Genomic DNA, 18,327 nt, shown 5'->3' with positions numbered 1-18,327 from the left:
TCACTTAAGCAATGACATTACCGCTCAGTCCATTAAGTAAATGCGTTATATATTTTCTCAAAGTTTCAGTGAAGTAATGTTGCATCCTACACTGATATCATTGTCAGCAGTAAAACTCAGGGAGATGCCCCCATTTGTTTAGTGAGGATTACCTCTGCAGAGAACTTAAATATGACACATCAGTCTCTAGGTCTTTTATAATACTCAAACAGGATTTTCAAAAAGCAAGTGTTATTTTCACAGAAATTCCTGGCAGCCATGCAGTTTATTATGAGAGGGAGAGGGAAAAGAAAAGTTGACATGACATTTCCTAAATGAATTTATATTCTCATTTCCTTTCAGAAATGAATCTGTGCTCCATCTATCTCCTTTCCATCAGTTTGCAGGGGCAAAGTTTGCAGAGCACAATTGAAATGTACAGTTATAGCACAGGTCAGTGTGCCATATACGGCCTTCGTAACAAGATCCTCCCTTACAGCCACTGCCAGTAGCACACATAAAGGTTTTATTTTCCATCAGTTAGCTGTGCAGTAGGTCTTAAAAGTCAGCAGCAGCTCAGAAAATAAGCCGGGGCACATGATCAAAATTCTGGTCAACCAACACCAAATAATTCTGAAGGCTGCAGAAGCCTCCATGTTGTTACAAGCTGATTTGCTGAGAAGTCACTGTTCAGCTGTATTATACTTTGTTGTTTCTCTAGTTTTTACAATGGCTTAGTAGCTCTGGGAGTGTCAGATGTGGTAACAGGCTGGAGAGGATATTTGAAGAACACTATGAGATACTGGGGGACATAATCTTGATAACTGCCACAGAATGCTGTCAGTCAAAGGTGGGATTTAGCTTGTATTTAGCTTGAACACTCTGGTTTCCTTTTCCAGGACTGAAGAAGCTCAAAGCTTGTCCCTTCCACCAACAGAAGTTAGTTCAGTAAAAGATATTACTTCACCCACCTAGTCTCTCTCATATCCTGAGACCAACACAGCACAACCACCACTTTAAACATAAATGGGAAGGTAAAGTACCATTTACTTATATTACAAGCAGATCTGTAGCTCTTCCTGATCCAGATAAACCTCACTGTAGCTGTCCTGATCCATATGTTAGTCACTGCATGAGAAAGCAGCACAACTGGCATCATTATCAGGGTCCCTCAGTCATAACAGAGCATCAGTGCAAGTGTGAGACATTTTAACTGACAGGATATTGGGTCTGCAAGTCCTTCAAACACTGTATGATGTCAATGGAACTATTATGATTTCACCCAAGCTAGCTACTCTGGCTGCAAATTCTCTCATTCCCTGAACAGCAGGGGAGGTCTAGACTGGAGCTGCAGAGTGTTTTTCCCCCTCCCCTGCCAGTTTTACCAAGCATGAAAGCAATTCACAAAGCACGCGAGGGGCACCTTGGCTCTTACCTGCTAGGCTTTCTTTTCTTGGTATTTTTGAATGACTCCATTAGACTAACCATGAAGAGACAGTGCACAGCATTGAGCCTCAGAAAATATAACGGTGCGGGAGTGTGTGCAGGAGTCAAGGGAGCTGTGGAAACCAAATATATTTATGTATCAGAATCTCTTCTTGTGGGATGGGAGGGAGACAACCCTGCTAGAAAAAGAGAGAGCACACAAAAGATACTTTTAGGAATCTTTTATTTTTGAGGGGTATAAGAATGGTGCAGTCTGCCAGCTTTTGTGAACGATAGGTCCCTGGAATATCTCTAGTGTTCCTGACGGTTTATGAGTCCATCCCAAAAAGAGCAGAGCCCAGAGAGAGAGCAAGAAGAACTGCACAGTGATTCAATCCAGCTTTGCCAGTCTGTAGAAAGCTGCCACGGCATCAGCACACCTGACTTCTGTAAGTTCATTTCCCCTGAAATGGGCTGATTTTAGTGTAAACAATAAACATGATAACAAAATCCTGCCTTTAATCAACCTTGAGGTAAAAGTTGACTGAAAATACCAAAACCAAACCAAATAATAAAACCCCAACTGAAATTGGAGAAGGGCAGTAGCTTGATTGCGGAAGATACAGCATCTCACAAACACAGGCTTGTTTTGGTCACACTTTATTTTCAACTTTTTAAAAACCAAAACCAAAACCCAACACAAACAACCAACTCCCCCCCAAAAACATGGTGAAGAGATGTAAAAACAAAACTCAGGAGTAGAATTCTAGCACTGAGATGTCAAACTTAAGGAATAAAAAACTCTAAGAAGATCAAACCATCAGATCTCCTGCTGCCCATGTTTTTTAACAGAGTAACTTAACAGGAAGTATTTCTCTCTCTTTTGGGACACAATAATAACAAAGGAGGAGATCAAAGATTTCTTCTTTCCAGCTTGCTCTGGGTGCTCTTCCAGTCCAGTTGTTTCTGTTATATATAAAAAAAAAAATCTTCAGCAAGGGAAGGTTACCAAGAATGCCTGATTCTTTTAATTATACCTCCTCTCCCAATACGTTTAACATATTTGCGTCTGCTGTTACTGTTGGAAGCAGCTGCTATTGTATCGGTGAATATTTGCTTTTCTCTTTGGAGTGTGCACAAACTCTAGTTTCATAATGATGCATGGCAACAAGTTCAGTGCTGGAAAACACAGAAATAAACATAGAAACTACTGTTCTACAGGACTGCATAGCGACCAGAGACAAAGATTTTTTTTCTCTCTCCTAATGACTCACACCTTCCAAAAGCAAATAATCTAAAGTCCAGGCACCACGCCGTTTCTCTTGGAAATTATACTACTTCCCCTGTCCAACTGACCACCTTAGTAAAAGGAATCCATGTTTCTGCCCCTTTTGTTCTCTGCCTCTCCCTTGTGACTTGATCCCTTTGACAAGTGATGGGGAAACCTCCAAAGGTTTGGACTGGTTTATTTAAAGCTTATCCGAACTTTTAAAGGTCCCTCGTTCTTCATAATCCTTCAACAAGCTCACTTTTGCGCCTTCCCTCGATAGGCTTGTCCACAAAGGGATATTTCCTGGCATATCTATATTGGAATAATTATTCTGCTATCGTTACATCAGTTTAACCATAGTGGAATAATTATTCCAGTATAGCTATGGTGGGAAATTCTCCTGTGTAAACAACTCTAAGTCTGTCCAGTAAGGGTTGGGAAGAGACAATCAAACTCCCCACCCAAACTGACAAAAAAAAATTCTATTGGCCTGATGCAGTTTTCATCTTCACTGACCTGTTTTGCCTATTACTAATGTTAACCCTGGTTGGCATCAGCATGGGACAGCAAAGCCATTTTCTCTTTAGCTTTTACATGAGCAAACACTTGGATAGATTTGGTTCCACTGAAACTAATGGCAAAACTCTTTCAGTTGGACTAGGCATGTGACCCCATATACTGTCTAGGAAGGAGTACGGCAGAAAGGGATCTAGGGGTTATAGTGGACCACAGACTAAATATGAGTCAACAGTGTGATGCTGTTGCAAAAAAAGCAAACGTGATTCTGGGATGCATTAACAGGTGCGTTGTGAGCAAGACACGAGAAGTCATTCTTCCATTCTACTCTGCGCTGGTTAAGCCTCAACTGGAGTATTGTGTCCAGTTCTGGGCACCGCATTTCAAGAAAGATATGGAGAAATTGGAGAGGGTCCAGAGAAGAGCAACAAGAATGATTAAAGGTCTTGAGAACATGACCTATGAAGGAAGGCTGAAAGAACTGGGTTTGTTTAGTTTGGAAAAGAGAAGACTGAGAGGGGACATGATAGCAGTTTTCAGGAATCTAAAAGGGTGTCATCAGGAGGAGGGAGAAAACTTGTTCACCTTAGCCTCTAATGATAGAACAAGAAGCAATGGGCTTAAACTGCAGCAAGGGAGATTTAGGTTGGACATTAGGAAAAAGTTCCTAACAGTCAGGGTAGTTAAACACTGGAATGAATTGCCTAGGGAGGTTGTGGAATCTCCATCTCTGGAGATATTTAAGAGTAGGTTAGATAAATGTCTATCAGGAATGGTCTAGACAGTATTTGGTCCTGCCATGAGGGCAGAGGACTGGACTCGATGACCTCTCGAGGTCCCTTCCCGTCTTAGAGGCTATGAATCTATGAATCATATGCTATAAAAATGCATGTGGCTAACTGACTCAAGTTACCACAATAACCTGACTCAGTATACAAGAGAAAAGAGACCTGTCTAGGTAAATATATACCTCTTCTGCATGTAAAATCCTCTGGATAAGAAACATGAGGTCCTCTAGTTTTTCTGTTTCACATCTGGCCGTTACAAGAGTAGCTTCCCCCCCGCATAAAGCTATGCAGGTTTATTACATTTAACTGCAACATATGTGCATTGGCAGGCATTGGAGGGCAACAATCACTTTAGCTGATAGATACATGATGGTTTTCAAATGTTTTTTCACCTGGGAACCAAAATCTATCCATGGTACCTTAGCAGGACTGACTCGAACCCCAAAAAAACCTGAGGCTGGTTTGGGGGGATTACTGCTAGGTGATGGTGGGGAAAGCTGGTGAGAAATGATGGCTAGAGCATGGGTAAAGCTGTGTTGGTGCTGAGATGGTGACTATTAGAATGGTTCTAATGGCCTGAGCACATGTTTGGGAGTCAGATACTTGAGCTCTGAAGCTGGAGCTGGTGCTGACACTATCTGTGACTTTGGCAGTCATGCTTTCTGCCTCGGTTTCCCCATATCTAAAAGAGGAATGATTAGTGGCTTTTAGGGCTGTTGTGAGGATTAATTAGTTAATGATTTTCAAAGTGCTCTGAACTACACAGAGGTTAAGTATTATAATTAGGAAAAAATTCTGATCTCGATTATACTGGTGAAAATCTGGAATAACTCCATTGCAGTTAATGGATTTAAACTGCTATAAAAGAGATCAGGATCAGGCCCATGTGAATGTGAGTAGATTCCCTACTGAGTTACATCTACAACTGTAATGAAATCACAATTCATGACAGCTTGTCATTTTGGTAGGAGATAGAGGGAAAATGTCCTTTAAAAAAACAAAACAGGAAGAAAACTCGGGGGACGGGGAAGTGTTTTCTTTGGCTCTGTAGTACAGACTCAGGGAGAAACAGTTCTCACCGATGTAATGCCTCTTGAAATACTTACGGGGTGTGGCATTTAACATAATCTTTCTTGTCTAATTTATATAAAAGAAACACCTTATCTTAAATTGCAATCTAGTATGAGGATGAGCTGATTTTAATTGGGTTGCATTCAACACAATATAATTCCCTGGCCAATACACTCCCACTCCCAGCACACTCCCATGGATAATGTAAATAAGACTGAGTGACTTTGACCAGATAAGTACAGTTCTGGTAGACAGGCAGACAGACACATGATAAAGACAGCCTGGAGAGATTGATTCAGCAGTGACAGGTGTGGCATTTCACAGCCACGGATACTGGGAACCCATCCTCCCACTATTCCATCTTAAATTTACTCATCAACTGTTCCCTTGAAAGTATGAGTCTGCTACTTGGCTTGCAGGGTGGTTTGCAGGCCTCATCCAATAAGAATTGGAGATGGTTCAGCAGTAACAAAAGTCTTTTTTTTATAGCTTCGTTTCTGTCCCCTGCTGACTGAACCACGGCACATTGCAGTGCACCACCATTTTGTCTTCCAGCAGGTGTTAGGTGTAATGATTACCTGCAGCTAGGAAAGGAATTGGGGTGGGTTAGCAGGTGTTCAAAGCCATGCTGGCAAACCTGGAGTCTAAAATCAGGGCTGTAAAATATATATTAGAGCCACAATGAACCTCCCTCCAGGATATTCCAATACACACAAGTTCGTAAGCAGGAAGGTAGTGGAGGGGAAGGGAGAGGAATGAAAGGCCCAGATCAGCCATGATAAAACTGGAGGGCTGAGTCACCTCTGGGAACTGTATGTGTGCTGATTTTCCCTGGAACCAGGAGCTCTAGGACTGCAAGCTGGCAGTCCCAGCAGAAAGGTGGTGTCACATAATGTCAGTGGCACAGTAAAATTGTTCTACAGACACTTCCGGAAGGACCTGTGCTAGAACACGTATTATATGGAAAATCTTCAGGGGAAATGCACTGAATCACTGTGGGACCTTGGGGAAGGTACTTAGGGCCAGGTTTTTAAGTCTTTAGGTGTTGCTGTGCTCAGCATTGCAATGTTTAACTGATTCTGGAGCGAGATTTAGGCAACAAGAAGGCAACATTCCAGTCTTAGCATGGCTCTAATTGCACTGAGGGCAGGGCCAAAGCTAATTTCTAGAAATATTGGCTTTAACAAATTAGCTTACACAAATTCAGCCTGGTTTTAAGAATGGCGGTGGGGGTAACCATGTGATTTGCATACATGGGGATAAGATCTTTGGCAGAGGCACAAGGGCAGGTAGGGAAAGAGTGGGAAGATGTCTCTAAATCCACTTCTTCTTTCCCTACGCTGGGGACGGCTGGCAGTCAGTTCAGTGCATAGCATGACTTAGAGCAGCCTGACGACTTTGCACTTTATGACTGCTAAACTATCCCAGCAGCAATGATCCCCCAGGAATTGTTCTGCCCGCCAGTGATCACCAGAGGAGAAGGTGCTTTGGCCAGGCCCTCTTCCACTTCCAGCCTTCTCTCTGACACTCCCTTATGCTGAGGGCTTCTGTAGCAGGTGATCTAGAGCCAGTCATCCTGGCTTTATGCCACCGAGAAATTCCCCTATGCAAGGGGGCATCCCCAACTGCCTGAGAGGCACAAAGCAGCTGGAAAGAGTGGCTAAGGACTTGACCTCTAATTATCATGACTACTTAAGCAAATCAGGGAACTATTTTCCAAGTGCCTTGATGATTAATTTGTGTGCACCATAACCCAAGTTGCATGTGCAACCAGAGTGTGGGGACACAAATTAATCACATATGTCAGTGGCCAGCCCCATTTTTTTTTCAAAAAAGTCAAGGACTGAATCTCAAAGGCTTAGACTTTTTCAGATATCCTCATTATGATGTTATGAGAAAACATTCATAGCTGGATGACTTTCTTTTGCCCTAGCCAGCTGTCAGGAACAGCAAGATGGCTCAGGGCAAAATCTGATGCAGGTGTAAGTGGTGACGTATGCCAATAAATTAAAACAATGGATTAGAGACCCTAAGGAAGAAACATGCCAGCAATTGCTGAAGATCTTCATATTTTGCTTAATTTGCCTTGTAAAATGTAGGGGATCTCTTGCTACAAATTCAATCAACTCTTCTACACAACTTGTAAAGTTCCCAAAACGTACTCATCACTTTGCTCTGATTGTTTAATTAACCCCAGCCAACAGCAGCACAGACCAAAGCTTGGCTCTCGAGTGAAAAATACTAGCCCTCTAGTAGGTTACAGCATTGCAGTGGTTATTGTTATGGGAGCATTACTGTGCAGCAGCTTTTTACTAGGTTATTGGTAATTTAAATGCACTGACAGTACCATCACCAATTAACATATTAGAAACTGGGAGGTCATTAAGTGCATCTAATCGTCAGAGCAGTTATGAGAAATTGAACCTGACATTTTAAAAAATCATATAGAAAATATCCACCCATTATGACAATATTTTATCATGAAAAAGGACATACAGAGAATTCTTATGTAACCCTATCAGTTCTACTAGCAGAGTCTTAGCTAAGTGGCTATTATTATTTATTAGGGCTGGATGAAAACTTTCCACCTAAACTTTTTTTTGACAGAAACTTGTGTTTTTGATTCAACAAATATTTTTACAGAAAGTACCTGTTATCCTTGAAATTTTTCAGTTTTACACCAGAAGACCAAAACAGAGAATTTTTAGCAGTTTTTAGCTCTACATTTTGGGGTTTTGGTTGCTAATTTTCCTCATTTCTTTGACAAAAGGTTGAAATGTTAGTTTTGGGCCAAATTTTCTGCAGCAACCACCCCATTTTTGGACCAGCTTTAGTAATTGTAGTCCAGCAGTGTCCACTGTATATTAGGCACAGACAAAGCACCCAGGAAGACAACTGCTGACTGAACAGCTTACAATCCAGCTCTGATCCTTTAATGAACTCCTTGCATGTGGACACTTACATTTGTACAGAGCCCCATTGATTTAAATGGGGCTATGCATGGGTGCAGGAATCTGCTGATGCAGAGCAGGGCACATTTTCATAGGAAATCTAACCAGGATATAAAAAAGATTCCAGCTTCCCTCCTACGTGCTGCAATTTCATCTTTAGTTTGCCATATCTTTCTTATATTACAAGTTTGTGCATCTGTTACAGTGAATTTGCATTTTGTTAAGCAAACATTTATAGCACAAACATAATTACCTTTATCTCTGACAGCTCTTATACTCAGAAGAGTTTTCCTGGAGTGCTCATTCTAAGTCATTTAAAAACATATGCTCAGTTTACTATTATTTTTATGAACACCCCTAAAAATTCAGCCTTTGTTTTTCCACACTATTCACCTGCTACGTGACTTTGCTTACAGCTCTCTCCTCTTCCCAGGTCTTGTCCTGAGCCTTTGATGCAACAACTTCAGAACAGAGACTGTTCGTTCATCAGGTGACATTTTACACAGAGGCTGAATATTTATTTAATAGTCCGAGTCTTCTATCAATTTGCGTCAACAGTGGGGGTGACTAACAGAACTGTAGTTCTTTGGTACCTGTTCATATCCTTTGTTTTTTCTTTTTCACCTTTCCACAAAAAAGAAACAGAATGAAATAACGCAGTGTTTATTTTGAGGCTCCTGTAACATTCGTGTACTACCGATAAATCAGACCAGTAGCCATCGCCAGACACTCCGCTAGTGCCTATAATCCTTTAAAGTCTTCCACCATGCTGTTTATCTATTGTTTACAGTAGATCAGGAAACAGGAGATAGAGTCAAGTCTATGGATTGTGAGAAAACAATGAATGCTTCCTGAGAGCTGCAATGTTCCAAAAATCATCTACTGTCTGTCAATTTTACACTCTTGAACAGGAAATTCTACTCTGATCAGTTCCACTTTTTTTTTTAAAATCACAGTCATAACACTGTGTAGCCTGCCAAGAGTAACCTTGAGTAATCGCCCAGCAAAGAAAATTAATGGGTGGGAGTCTTCTAAATTAAAATAAACTATTTTCATAACTGTTTGGAAGCTTATATCTTCCATTTTAAAAACAAGTGAAGGTCATTCAGTCAATGACACTAAAACAAGGAGGTTTTTTTTAAAAAAACATACTTCAGAGTTTGGTAGCAATGATCAAAACCCTGTTGTACTAACACTCTGTAAAATGAGCCAAGCTTTCAGCGGGGCTCCAATCGTCACAGTTTTTGGTCCCGCAAGAATGCACACGTAATGCACGCACAAGAATGCATATATAGGAGTTTTTGCAAGCAGATCAGGCTGGTGGTCACTTTTTTGTTCACAAATGCTCACTTGCAGGTGTGAAATACTTTTTTATGCACGTTGGTGGACACAGAAGTGCACAGTTTCAAGTTTGGCTCTCTGCATTTTTGGATCATTACCTTTACTGGCGGTCCTCCCTTTGGTGACTGTGTGTAACCAAGAATTGTGTGGGGTTGTTGAAAGGGGATGGCTCCTGCCCCTTCTATTTCCTAGAGAAGAGTTTTGTGGAATTGTGGGAGACCATTTTGCCTTGCTTTACAGCCCCATACTCAAAGCCCAACCTTCTGGATAAGGAAAACATGAAATACCAGGAGTGAAGTCCTGGCCCCATTGGAGTCAGTGGGAGTTTTGTCATTGATTTTAATGGGAGCAGGATTTAACCCTAGGAATTACCACTAGGGGCCCATGAAGGTAGTTCCATTGACTCCAGGGCTGGGTTCATGTCCTGAATCCTGCAGAGTGGTTCAGAGATGCTGCTGAAGGTTCACTAGGTCATCCTAACCCTAACTCCAAGTGTTCAAAGAGTGCTCTCTTTCTCTCTGTAATGTATTTTCCCTTGGAACCTGTCATTGGCACTTCCCCAGCGTTCTCCCCTCATGTCCTTACTCAGTCCCTTTGTATTACCTCACAGAATCATAGACTTTAAGGTCAGAAGGGACCATTATGATCATCTAGTCTGATCTCCTGCACAACACAGACCACAGAATCTCACCCACCCACTCCTGTATCAAACCCCTAACCTATGTCTGAGCTATTGAAGTCCTCAAACTGTGGCGTAAAGACTTCAAGATGCAGACAATCCTCCAGCAAGTGACCTTTGCCCCACGCTGCAGAGGAAGGTGAACCCCCCCCCCAGGGCCTCTGCCAATCTGCCCTGGAGGAAAATTCCTTCCCAATCCCAAATATGGCATCAGTTAAACCCTGAGCATCTGGGCAAGATTTACCAGCCAGACACCCAGGAAAGAATTCTCTGTAGTAACTCTGATCCCACCCCATCTAACATCCCATCACAGGCCATTGAGCATATTTACCGCTGATAGTCAAAGATCAATTAATTGCCAAAATTAGGCTATCTCATCATACCATCTCCTCCATAAACTTATCAAGCTTAGTCTTGAAGTCAGATATATCTTTTGCCCTCACTGCTCCCCTTGGAAGGTTGTTCCAGAATTCCCACTCCTCTGATGGTTAGAAACCTTTGTCTAATTTCAAGTCTAAATTTCCTGATGGCCAGTTTATATCCGTTTGTTCTTGTGTCCACATTGGTACTGAGCTTAAAAAATTCCTCTCCCTCCCTGGTATTTATCCCTTTGATATATTTATAGAGAGCAATCATGTCTTCCCTCAGCCCTCTTTTGATTAGGCTAAACAAGCCAAGCTCTTTGAGTCTCCTTTCATAAGACAGGTTTTCCATTCCTCGGATCATCCTAGTAGCCCTTCTCTGTACCTGTTCCAGTTTGAATTCATCCTTCTTAAACATGGGAGACCAGAACTGCACATAGTATTCCAGATGAGGTCTCACCAGTGCCTTGTTTAACGGTACTAACACCTCCTTATCTCTACTGGAAATACCTCGCCTAATGCATCCCAAGACCACATTAGTTTTTTTCACGGTCATATCACATTGGCAGCTCATAGTCATCCTGTGATCAACCAATACTCTGAGGTCTTTCTCCTCCTCTGTTACTTCCAACTGATGCATCCCCAGCTTATAACAAAAATTATTGTTATTAATCCCTAAATGCATAATCTTGCACTTCTCACTATTAAATTTCATCCTATTACTATTACTCCAGTTTACAAGGTCATTCAGATCTTCCTGTATGATATCTGTGTTGCCAGTACCTCCCAGCTTTGTGTCATCCGCAAACATTATTAGCGCACACCTACTTTTTGTGCCAAGGTCAGTAATAAAAAAATTAAATAAGATTGGTCCCAAAACCGATCCCTGAGGAACTCCACTAGTAACCTCCCTCCAGCGTGACAGTTCACTTTTTAGTATGACCCATTGTAGTCTCCCCTTTAACCAGTTCCTCATCCACCTTTCAATTTTCATATTGATCCCCATCTTTTCCAATTTAGCTAATAATTCCCCATGTGGAACCATATCAAATGCCTTTTTGAAATCGAGGTAAATTAGATCCACTGCGTTTCCTTTGTCTAAAAGATCTGTTACCTTCTCAAAGAAGGAGATCAGGTTGGTTTGGCATGATCTACCTTTTGTAAATGTTGTATTTTGTCCCAATTACCATTGACCTCAATGCCCTTAAGTACTTTCTCCTTCAGTTTTTTCCCCAAGACCTTGCATACTACAGATGTCTAACTAACAGGCCTGTAGTTACCTGGATACTTTTTTCCTTTCTTAAAAATAGAAACTATGTTAGCAATTCTCCAGTCCTACAGTACAACTCCTGAGTTTACAGATTCATTAAAAATTCTTGCTAATGGGCTTGCAATTTCATGTGCCAGTTTCTTTAATATTCTTAGATGAAGATTATCTGGACCCCCTGATTTAGTCCCATTAAGCTGTTTGAGTTTGGCTTCTACCTCGGCTGTGGTAATATCAACCTCCATAATACACAAGCCATGCAGTTGATGCATAGATTGAATTTGAAAGCGGGCCTTTGTCTGATCTGCAAACATATTTCTAGTCTTATGTTTCTCCCCTTAATGTATTCCAGTCTATGCCTGAGTAGTTAAAATTTTCTATTCCTACCGCCTCTCCTTTTTACATGCCTGTTTTATTTGCACAGTCATTTCACGGTCCAGTTGTTCTTTCTGGTCAGGTGTCCTATAAAATATTTCTATTACTAGTTTACTCTCTGAAACATCCCCAGCTGCAGCCCATAATGACAGAGCAGCTCCTTTCCAGCATCCCTCAGATACCCACTTTCAAACAATAATAAACCCTCTTCTTTCTCAAGCACCTCTCTCCCTTTCCAGGCCCTCAAGCTAAACAATTTCTACTTTTTACTGTTAGTACTGCTATTATCTTCCAAGGAAATTTCAGTTGCATCCATAGCCATTTTCCAATGTGCAGTATGTACGCATTCAGCAAACTTCTTACATTCATACAGAGACACAAAACAATGATCCAATTCCGTCCATGTTAGTGCCTATGAATCTACAAGTATAGCCTTTACTAACTACTTGTTGGTTTGACTTCACCTGGACTGGTCCTTGTTAGTGTCCATTTATGGTTCTCTAGAGCTCCTCCCTCCAGCTCCCCACTCCTTCCGATATGTCTGAAATGGAAACATTCAGAGTGTGGAGGATTTTTGCTCTGTACTAGATTACTTCTAATGCACCCCAGAAGTATATTTAATTACCTTCTTTCCATCTTTCTGTAAGAGCAAACTCTGTCTTATCAAAGGATCTTTGCCAGATAATTTGAAATGGAACTGGTTGGTTTTTGTTGTTCTGCATACTGCCTGCAAAGTTTCTTGCACTGCTAAGAACTCTGCCTGACTGTAGAGACAGCAGCCATTTTGTTCTCCAAATTGGTGCATCCAGTATGGAGGACAGACACACACACACACTTCTCTCTTCTAGAGACTTTATTTTTGTGCTTTCTTGGTGTAGTTTTTCTTAGTCTAAAATAAAATGAATATTCAACCATGTGGTTTCCTTTTTGTGACTGGAGCTGTAACCATATTTAACTGAAGATCCAGCCTTTTGGATTCAAGATACTTACTCTACAGACGTACTTCCTCTAGCTTACATGCAAGCCTCCAGGAAACGTATCCTGGTTTGAGGCTTTCCGGTTAGCCATTCCAGTAAACAAAAAGTTCATCATCAGTCAAACAGCAATGGTTTTAACCAACTCAGCCAGCCTGACTTACACAGCTCACCACTCCAGAATTTAAACAGGCACTCGAAACCCTATCTTGTGTGTCTCTTCTTTCATCTACAGGCAACAAATAGGAGAAAACACACATACATGCAGACACTAACAATTTCACAAACTTTGAAATGCGTAGCTATGAGTCACAGCAAATACACTTGCACGGTGTGGAAGGAGACAGACAGGATTATGAATAGTGTTGTATTCATTCCCATACTCCAAGGGGTTACTAGTATGTATTCAAGCACAAAGCTAAAGGTTGAGTGCCACCTCTCCATTAGATGTAAATTAAGACAATGAATTTTTGCCCTGCAGTGCCTTGCTGTGATTATAAAATATTATTTTTTTAAGAAAATATTTATCTTACTAATTAAGAGATGAGATTGGTAAGAAGCAGGAGCCATGGATACAATCAGTCCAACTCACAGCTCTCAGCAAACCCCTGATTAGGGTCACTGCTCCGAATTCTTATTAGCAAAAATATATCACTCATTTTTCTCCTCTGAAAATTATAGCCCTGATCTTGCAATCAGATCCAACCCATGGCCTGGTGAGGCAAATGTAGAGTCCGACTGAAGTCCATAGGATTCCGCAGTCTGGTGTCAGGGTGGGCCAATCTCTGTTATTCTGTGCAATGAAAACTGAAACTAAACAGCTAGGATTTAGCTAGAAGACCTGGGGCCTGGCTGCACATGAAAGCACATTTTGATATTTATGAAGTAGTAGGTTTCTAGAAGTGAGAAGAGAGGGGCTGATCATGTTCTCCTTGAAAGCCATGAGGCCATGTGCCCCTATACTTGCCCTATCCTCCCTAGTCATTGTCTGAACTGAAGAGAGGCTCCAAATTCCTACTTCTCCTGGGGAAGTTTGGAACTAACTCCAGATCTGAGCCTTTATCTCCCCCACTCCTTTTGTGAAGCCTCCAAGTGCTGCTCTCCCCGATGATGGTGTTGAAACATGTTTTGGGGCCTGGAGTAACTGGGAATCTTTCTGAATCCAGCCCATATACTGTATCCACTATTGTGAGAATTTAGCGCTTTACATAGTCTGATAGGGTTCAAAGCCAAAAGGAACCACTGCATCATTTAGTTTAACCTCCATTAAATTCCACTCAGTTACCTCCTGTATTGAGCCCAATAACTAATGCATTTCAGTCCTCGGAAGTCTAAGCTATGGTGTGCCACATGCAGAAAACAGGAGAGACCCAGGTGCCACCAAGAGTTACTGCTATGGCAGAGAATAGATTAGGTGAGGCACGTCCAGATGATTCTTGCAAATGATCCAGTCTTCATGCTGCAGAAGGCGGCAAACCTCCCAAGGTCTCTGCCAATCTGACCTGGGGGAAAATTCTTTCCTGACCCCAACTCTGGCCATCAGCTGGACCCTGAGCATGTGAGCAAGACCTACCAGCCAGGCCTCTGAGGAAGAGGATTCTTTGTAACACATCACTGCACTGGTGCAGCCTGTCTAGTGTCCTGTCTTCAGCTGTGGGCATCTCTGATGCTTCAGAAGAAGGGGAAAACCCCACTCCCACAGAATCCATCTGGCCAATTTTGCTTTGGTGAAAAAATGATACTTCCTGACCCCTGCAGGCAACTGTCTAAAGCATGAGATTTGATTATAGTCATTGTCTTAATGCAGAGCTGAGGTGTTCTGAGCATGTTAAGGGCAATGCAGGCCATCCTGCTCTCCCCCAGCCCAAAAAGGAAGGGAATGAACGGTGGCATTCACAGATGTGCAAACTCCATGGCCAGAAGGAACCACCATGACCATCCAAGCGCACTCGCCCATCCCCCTGAACAAACAGGCTGAAGAATTTCTCTCAGAAGCTGGATTACAGCTTGTCTTTTAGAAAGATAGCTTATCTCATTTTAAACACTCAACAAGAGGGATGCTGAGGCTCCACTGCCCTTGATAAGCCAGTCCAATGTTTTAATTATCCTCACTGCTAGGAAATGGTGTCTTATTTCAAGGTTGAACTTATCTAACTTCAACTTCCTGCCATTGGTTCTGGTTACACCTTTGTCTGTAAGACTGAACCCCCTGACCCATTCTATCAGATACCTTGTCTGTGAATAAGTAGCTATAAACAATGATCAACTTCTCATCCTTCTCTTCAATAAGCCGACTAGATTGAGCTCCCTAAGCCTCCCATCATAAAGCTTGCTGTCTAGCCCTTGGATCATTTTGTGGCCCTCCTTTGAACGCTCTCCAATATTTCTACATCCTTCTTGAAATGTGGACACGAGAACTGGACATGGTATTTTACTAGCAGTCTTACCTATGCAGTGTACAGAGCCAAGATAATTTCCTTAATGGCATTTGATAGTTCCCTTTTTATACATCCAACAACCAATTAGCCCCTTTTGCCACAGGCTTACACTCAGGTGGATGTGATTATCTATGATGATCCCTCATTCCTTCTCTGAGTCACTGCTTTCCACAACAGAGTCACTCATCCTCTAGTTATAACCTGCTTCTTTGTTCCCAGGTGTATTACCTTGCATTTGGCTGTATCAAAACTGCATTCTGTTGGATTTTGAACTTTCAACCACATGTTTTAACTTGCACTCATCAGTTAGAACCCAGCAGAGCAGAGGTGCACAAGACAATAAACTAATCCACATTCACAAAGCAAAGATTCAGGTTTGGTTGAAGACTGAAGAGGATTCTTATTGAATTGGAATTGGTTCATTCCACTTACAAGAGGAATGAGGCCTTGTGATTAAAACATAAGACTAGAAGTCAGGAGTTATAGAATTCTTGTCCCTGCCACTGATTTCCTAGGTGACCTTGGCCAAGTCACTTTACCTCTCCAACCCTCCATCCAATGGGTCTAAAAATACCAAGCAAATTCAGAGAGGCCTTGTGAGGCTACATTTACTGATGTTTGTAAAATGCTTTGTGATCCCCAGACAAAAATCCAAATGGGTATTAATTATTATTTTTATTATTATTATTATTATTATGGTTACTTGTTACCCCCGGCAAGATTCTGACATAAAACATTTTCTGTTTTATTTTGTCCATGCAGAAAGCAGGATCCAATGCTCTTTGCATCTAGAGAAAATAAGTTAGTGTGTGGCGCAGTGAGCCAATGACACTAACTTTCCATTTCTCTACACTGGGGCCCAGGTAAAATAAGTGTGAGGGTCCCTCTAGTTGATCTCTCATCTGCCTTACAAACCACTGCCCAGTTTGGCACAAGGCCAGCATGACTGGCAATGTCTAAGAAGTTGGGAGAGGTCAGTCTGAGACAGTGACAGCAGGGGATGTTGCAGTCCAGAACCGAGGGGCCTTGGCAGAGCTGTCTGGTGAACAGCCTTAGTCCACTCCATGCTTGGGCTATCTGTCCTTCACTTTTGTGAGCAACACAATGAACCAAAACCAGTGCTAAGTACACTGGATGGGCCCAGATTCAGAGTTAGTATAGGCAGGTGTAATTCTATGGCATTACCCCAGGTCTGACTTTGGCCCATAAAGTATAAAGTGTGTAGACACTGATGCACTAGGTAAACCAGTAGGAAGGGGCAGAAGACAGGAAAATTATACTGGGAGCAATGTTTGCAAACACTCTTCATCTTCCAGCGCCCTGATGAATTGATGATTTTCTCTGAAAAGAAAAGATCCCCGTGGCTTTAAAGAAAGCCATTTGATGAGGCACAAGGGAAACAATTAAGCATTTAATTCAGTTTGACCTGATCTTTCATTACAACTCTTTGTTTTCCCATCTCTTTCTTTTGCTTTGACCTTTAGGATGCGGTCCTACCTCTGCTTTCTGCACAGGTCACCGCAAACAGATCCTGCTTCCCATTGATAACATGAATGCAGAATATTAATGTAGCCCTTTTCTGTTGTGTACTGGTCCCCCCTCCAGCTCTACCCCCTCCCATGCATCCCCCTGCCTGCAAGCTCATTTGCACAAAAGAACACCGAGTACCCACTCAGCAGCCCACCTTGAACAAAACACTCCAGGACTCTTGAAACAGCAGAAGTGCTAATCAAGCAGGGCCCTGTGCTGTGTGCTTCTGCAGCGGTTGCTTGGCATAGAAATGGGCTGTCTGGCCGCAGCTATGAGGTAACGTCTGGCTTTTTTGCCAAGCTGCAGAACTAGTCAGACACTCCCTGGAACAACATTTCTTCAGGAAAAAAAAAAGTTAGGCAAGAAATGATCTTCTAGAAGCTTCCTTGCATCTTTCTTTCTGCCTTTTTTTTAAAGTTACATAACCAAATTACTTAGAATGCAAAGGGTTTCATCAGCTGCTTCCGAGTTTGTGCAGTAATCTTATTAAAAGCATTCTTAACACTCACCAGACAACCTGGAAACACCGAAAGGAAGAAGAATACAAGCACCTCTTTCTTTTCTCCTTAATGCAGTTTAAGCTGGCATCTATTTTTGGAAGCAAACTGAAATAGAGCAATACAAATACAAACTGGGCAGAGCTAACCTGTGTCTGCAGCCTCCCTTTTCCTAGCCATTAGGCAGTCTAATGAACCAGCTAGAGGAATTCTTCATTACACTGCAGCAGCCCTTCCCCCTTCCTTAAGAAATGTGTTATGTAATTTTCCTTTGGGATGTGCAGTGTTTCTGCTTCAGTCTATTCTATTCTTTGTAGTACCATTGGCAGGTTGTTGGATTTCTTTCCTGAATGAAAAAAAACCAACCATATAGCTCATTTTTCTGTAGTGAAGGTTAAGAAATAATCTGAGCTGAAGAGAGCTTGCTGTTTATTTAGAGTTTCAAGCCGTGGCTAACAAAACCACGCAGGCTAGTATGGAAAAAAGCAACTTTACCATAAAGAAGGTAGCCTGTGCTGAATGAAACACCCATCAAAGGGTTAATTTCTAAGAGGCAGTAGCTTTGAAAAACTGCAAGGAAGTGTGTGCCCTCCTCAGAACAAGACAAGCCAATAACATTTTGTTCTGATGATGTAATGTTTCAAACATGGCATGCCATTGGCTGAGGAGGTAGTCACTTGGTTTTGTGCTGGAGAGTTTGGTTAATGGAGTCTTTGTGGAATAGGCCATAAATTTCTCTGCGCCAAGGGTATTTCCCTTAAATTCTCTACTGTCCTTCACTCTGGGCATGCTTAGCCAGTGGCAGTTTGTTCCGATGATAAGGCTTGTGTCTTAATGGTAATGTTTTGCCACTCTGTATTCTGC

General features: G+C 41.9%; 1 long non-coding RNA gene across 1 annotated transcript; it reads right to left on the bottom strand.

Moving 5' to 3' along the window:
- Positions 1-2,023: 2,023 nt before the first annotated feature.
- LOC115635321 lies at positions 2,024-17,273 on the bottom strand. Its single transcript, XR_003996560.1, has 3 exons — positions 17,121-17,273; positions 8,394-8,624; positions 2,024-2,370 (listed from the first exon to the last, which is right to left on the bottom strand). It is a non-coding gene; the product is annotated as an uncharacterized LOC115635321 (long non-coding RNA).
- Between the last annotated feature and the right edge of the window lie 1,054 nt (positions 17,274-18,327).

This window comes from Gopherus evgoodei, chromosome 14 (assembly GCF_007399415.2).
Source record: "Gopherus evgoodei ecotype Sinaloan lineage chromosome 14, rGopEvg1_v1.p, whole genome shotgun sequence".
Taxonomy (NCBI): Eukaryota; Metazoa; Chordata; order Testudines; family Testudinidae; genus Gopherus; species Gopherus evgoodei.
Note: the sequence above shows the minus strand (reverse complement) of the source record. Positions and strands in the feature narration are given on the sequence as shown.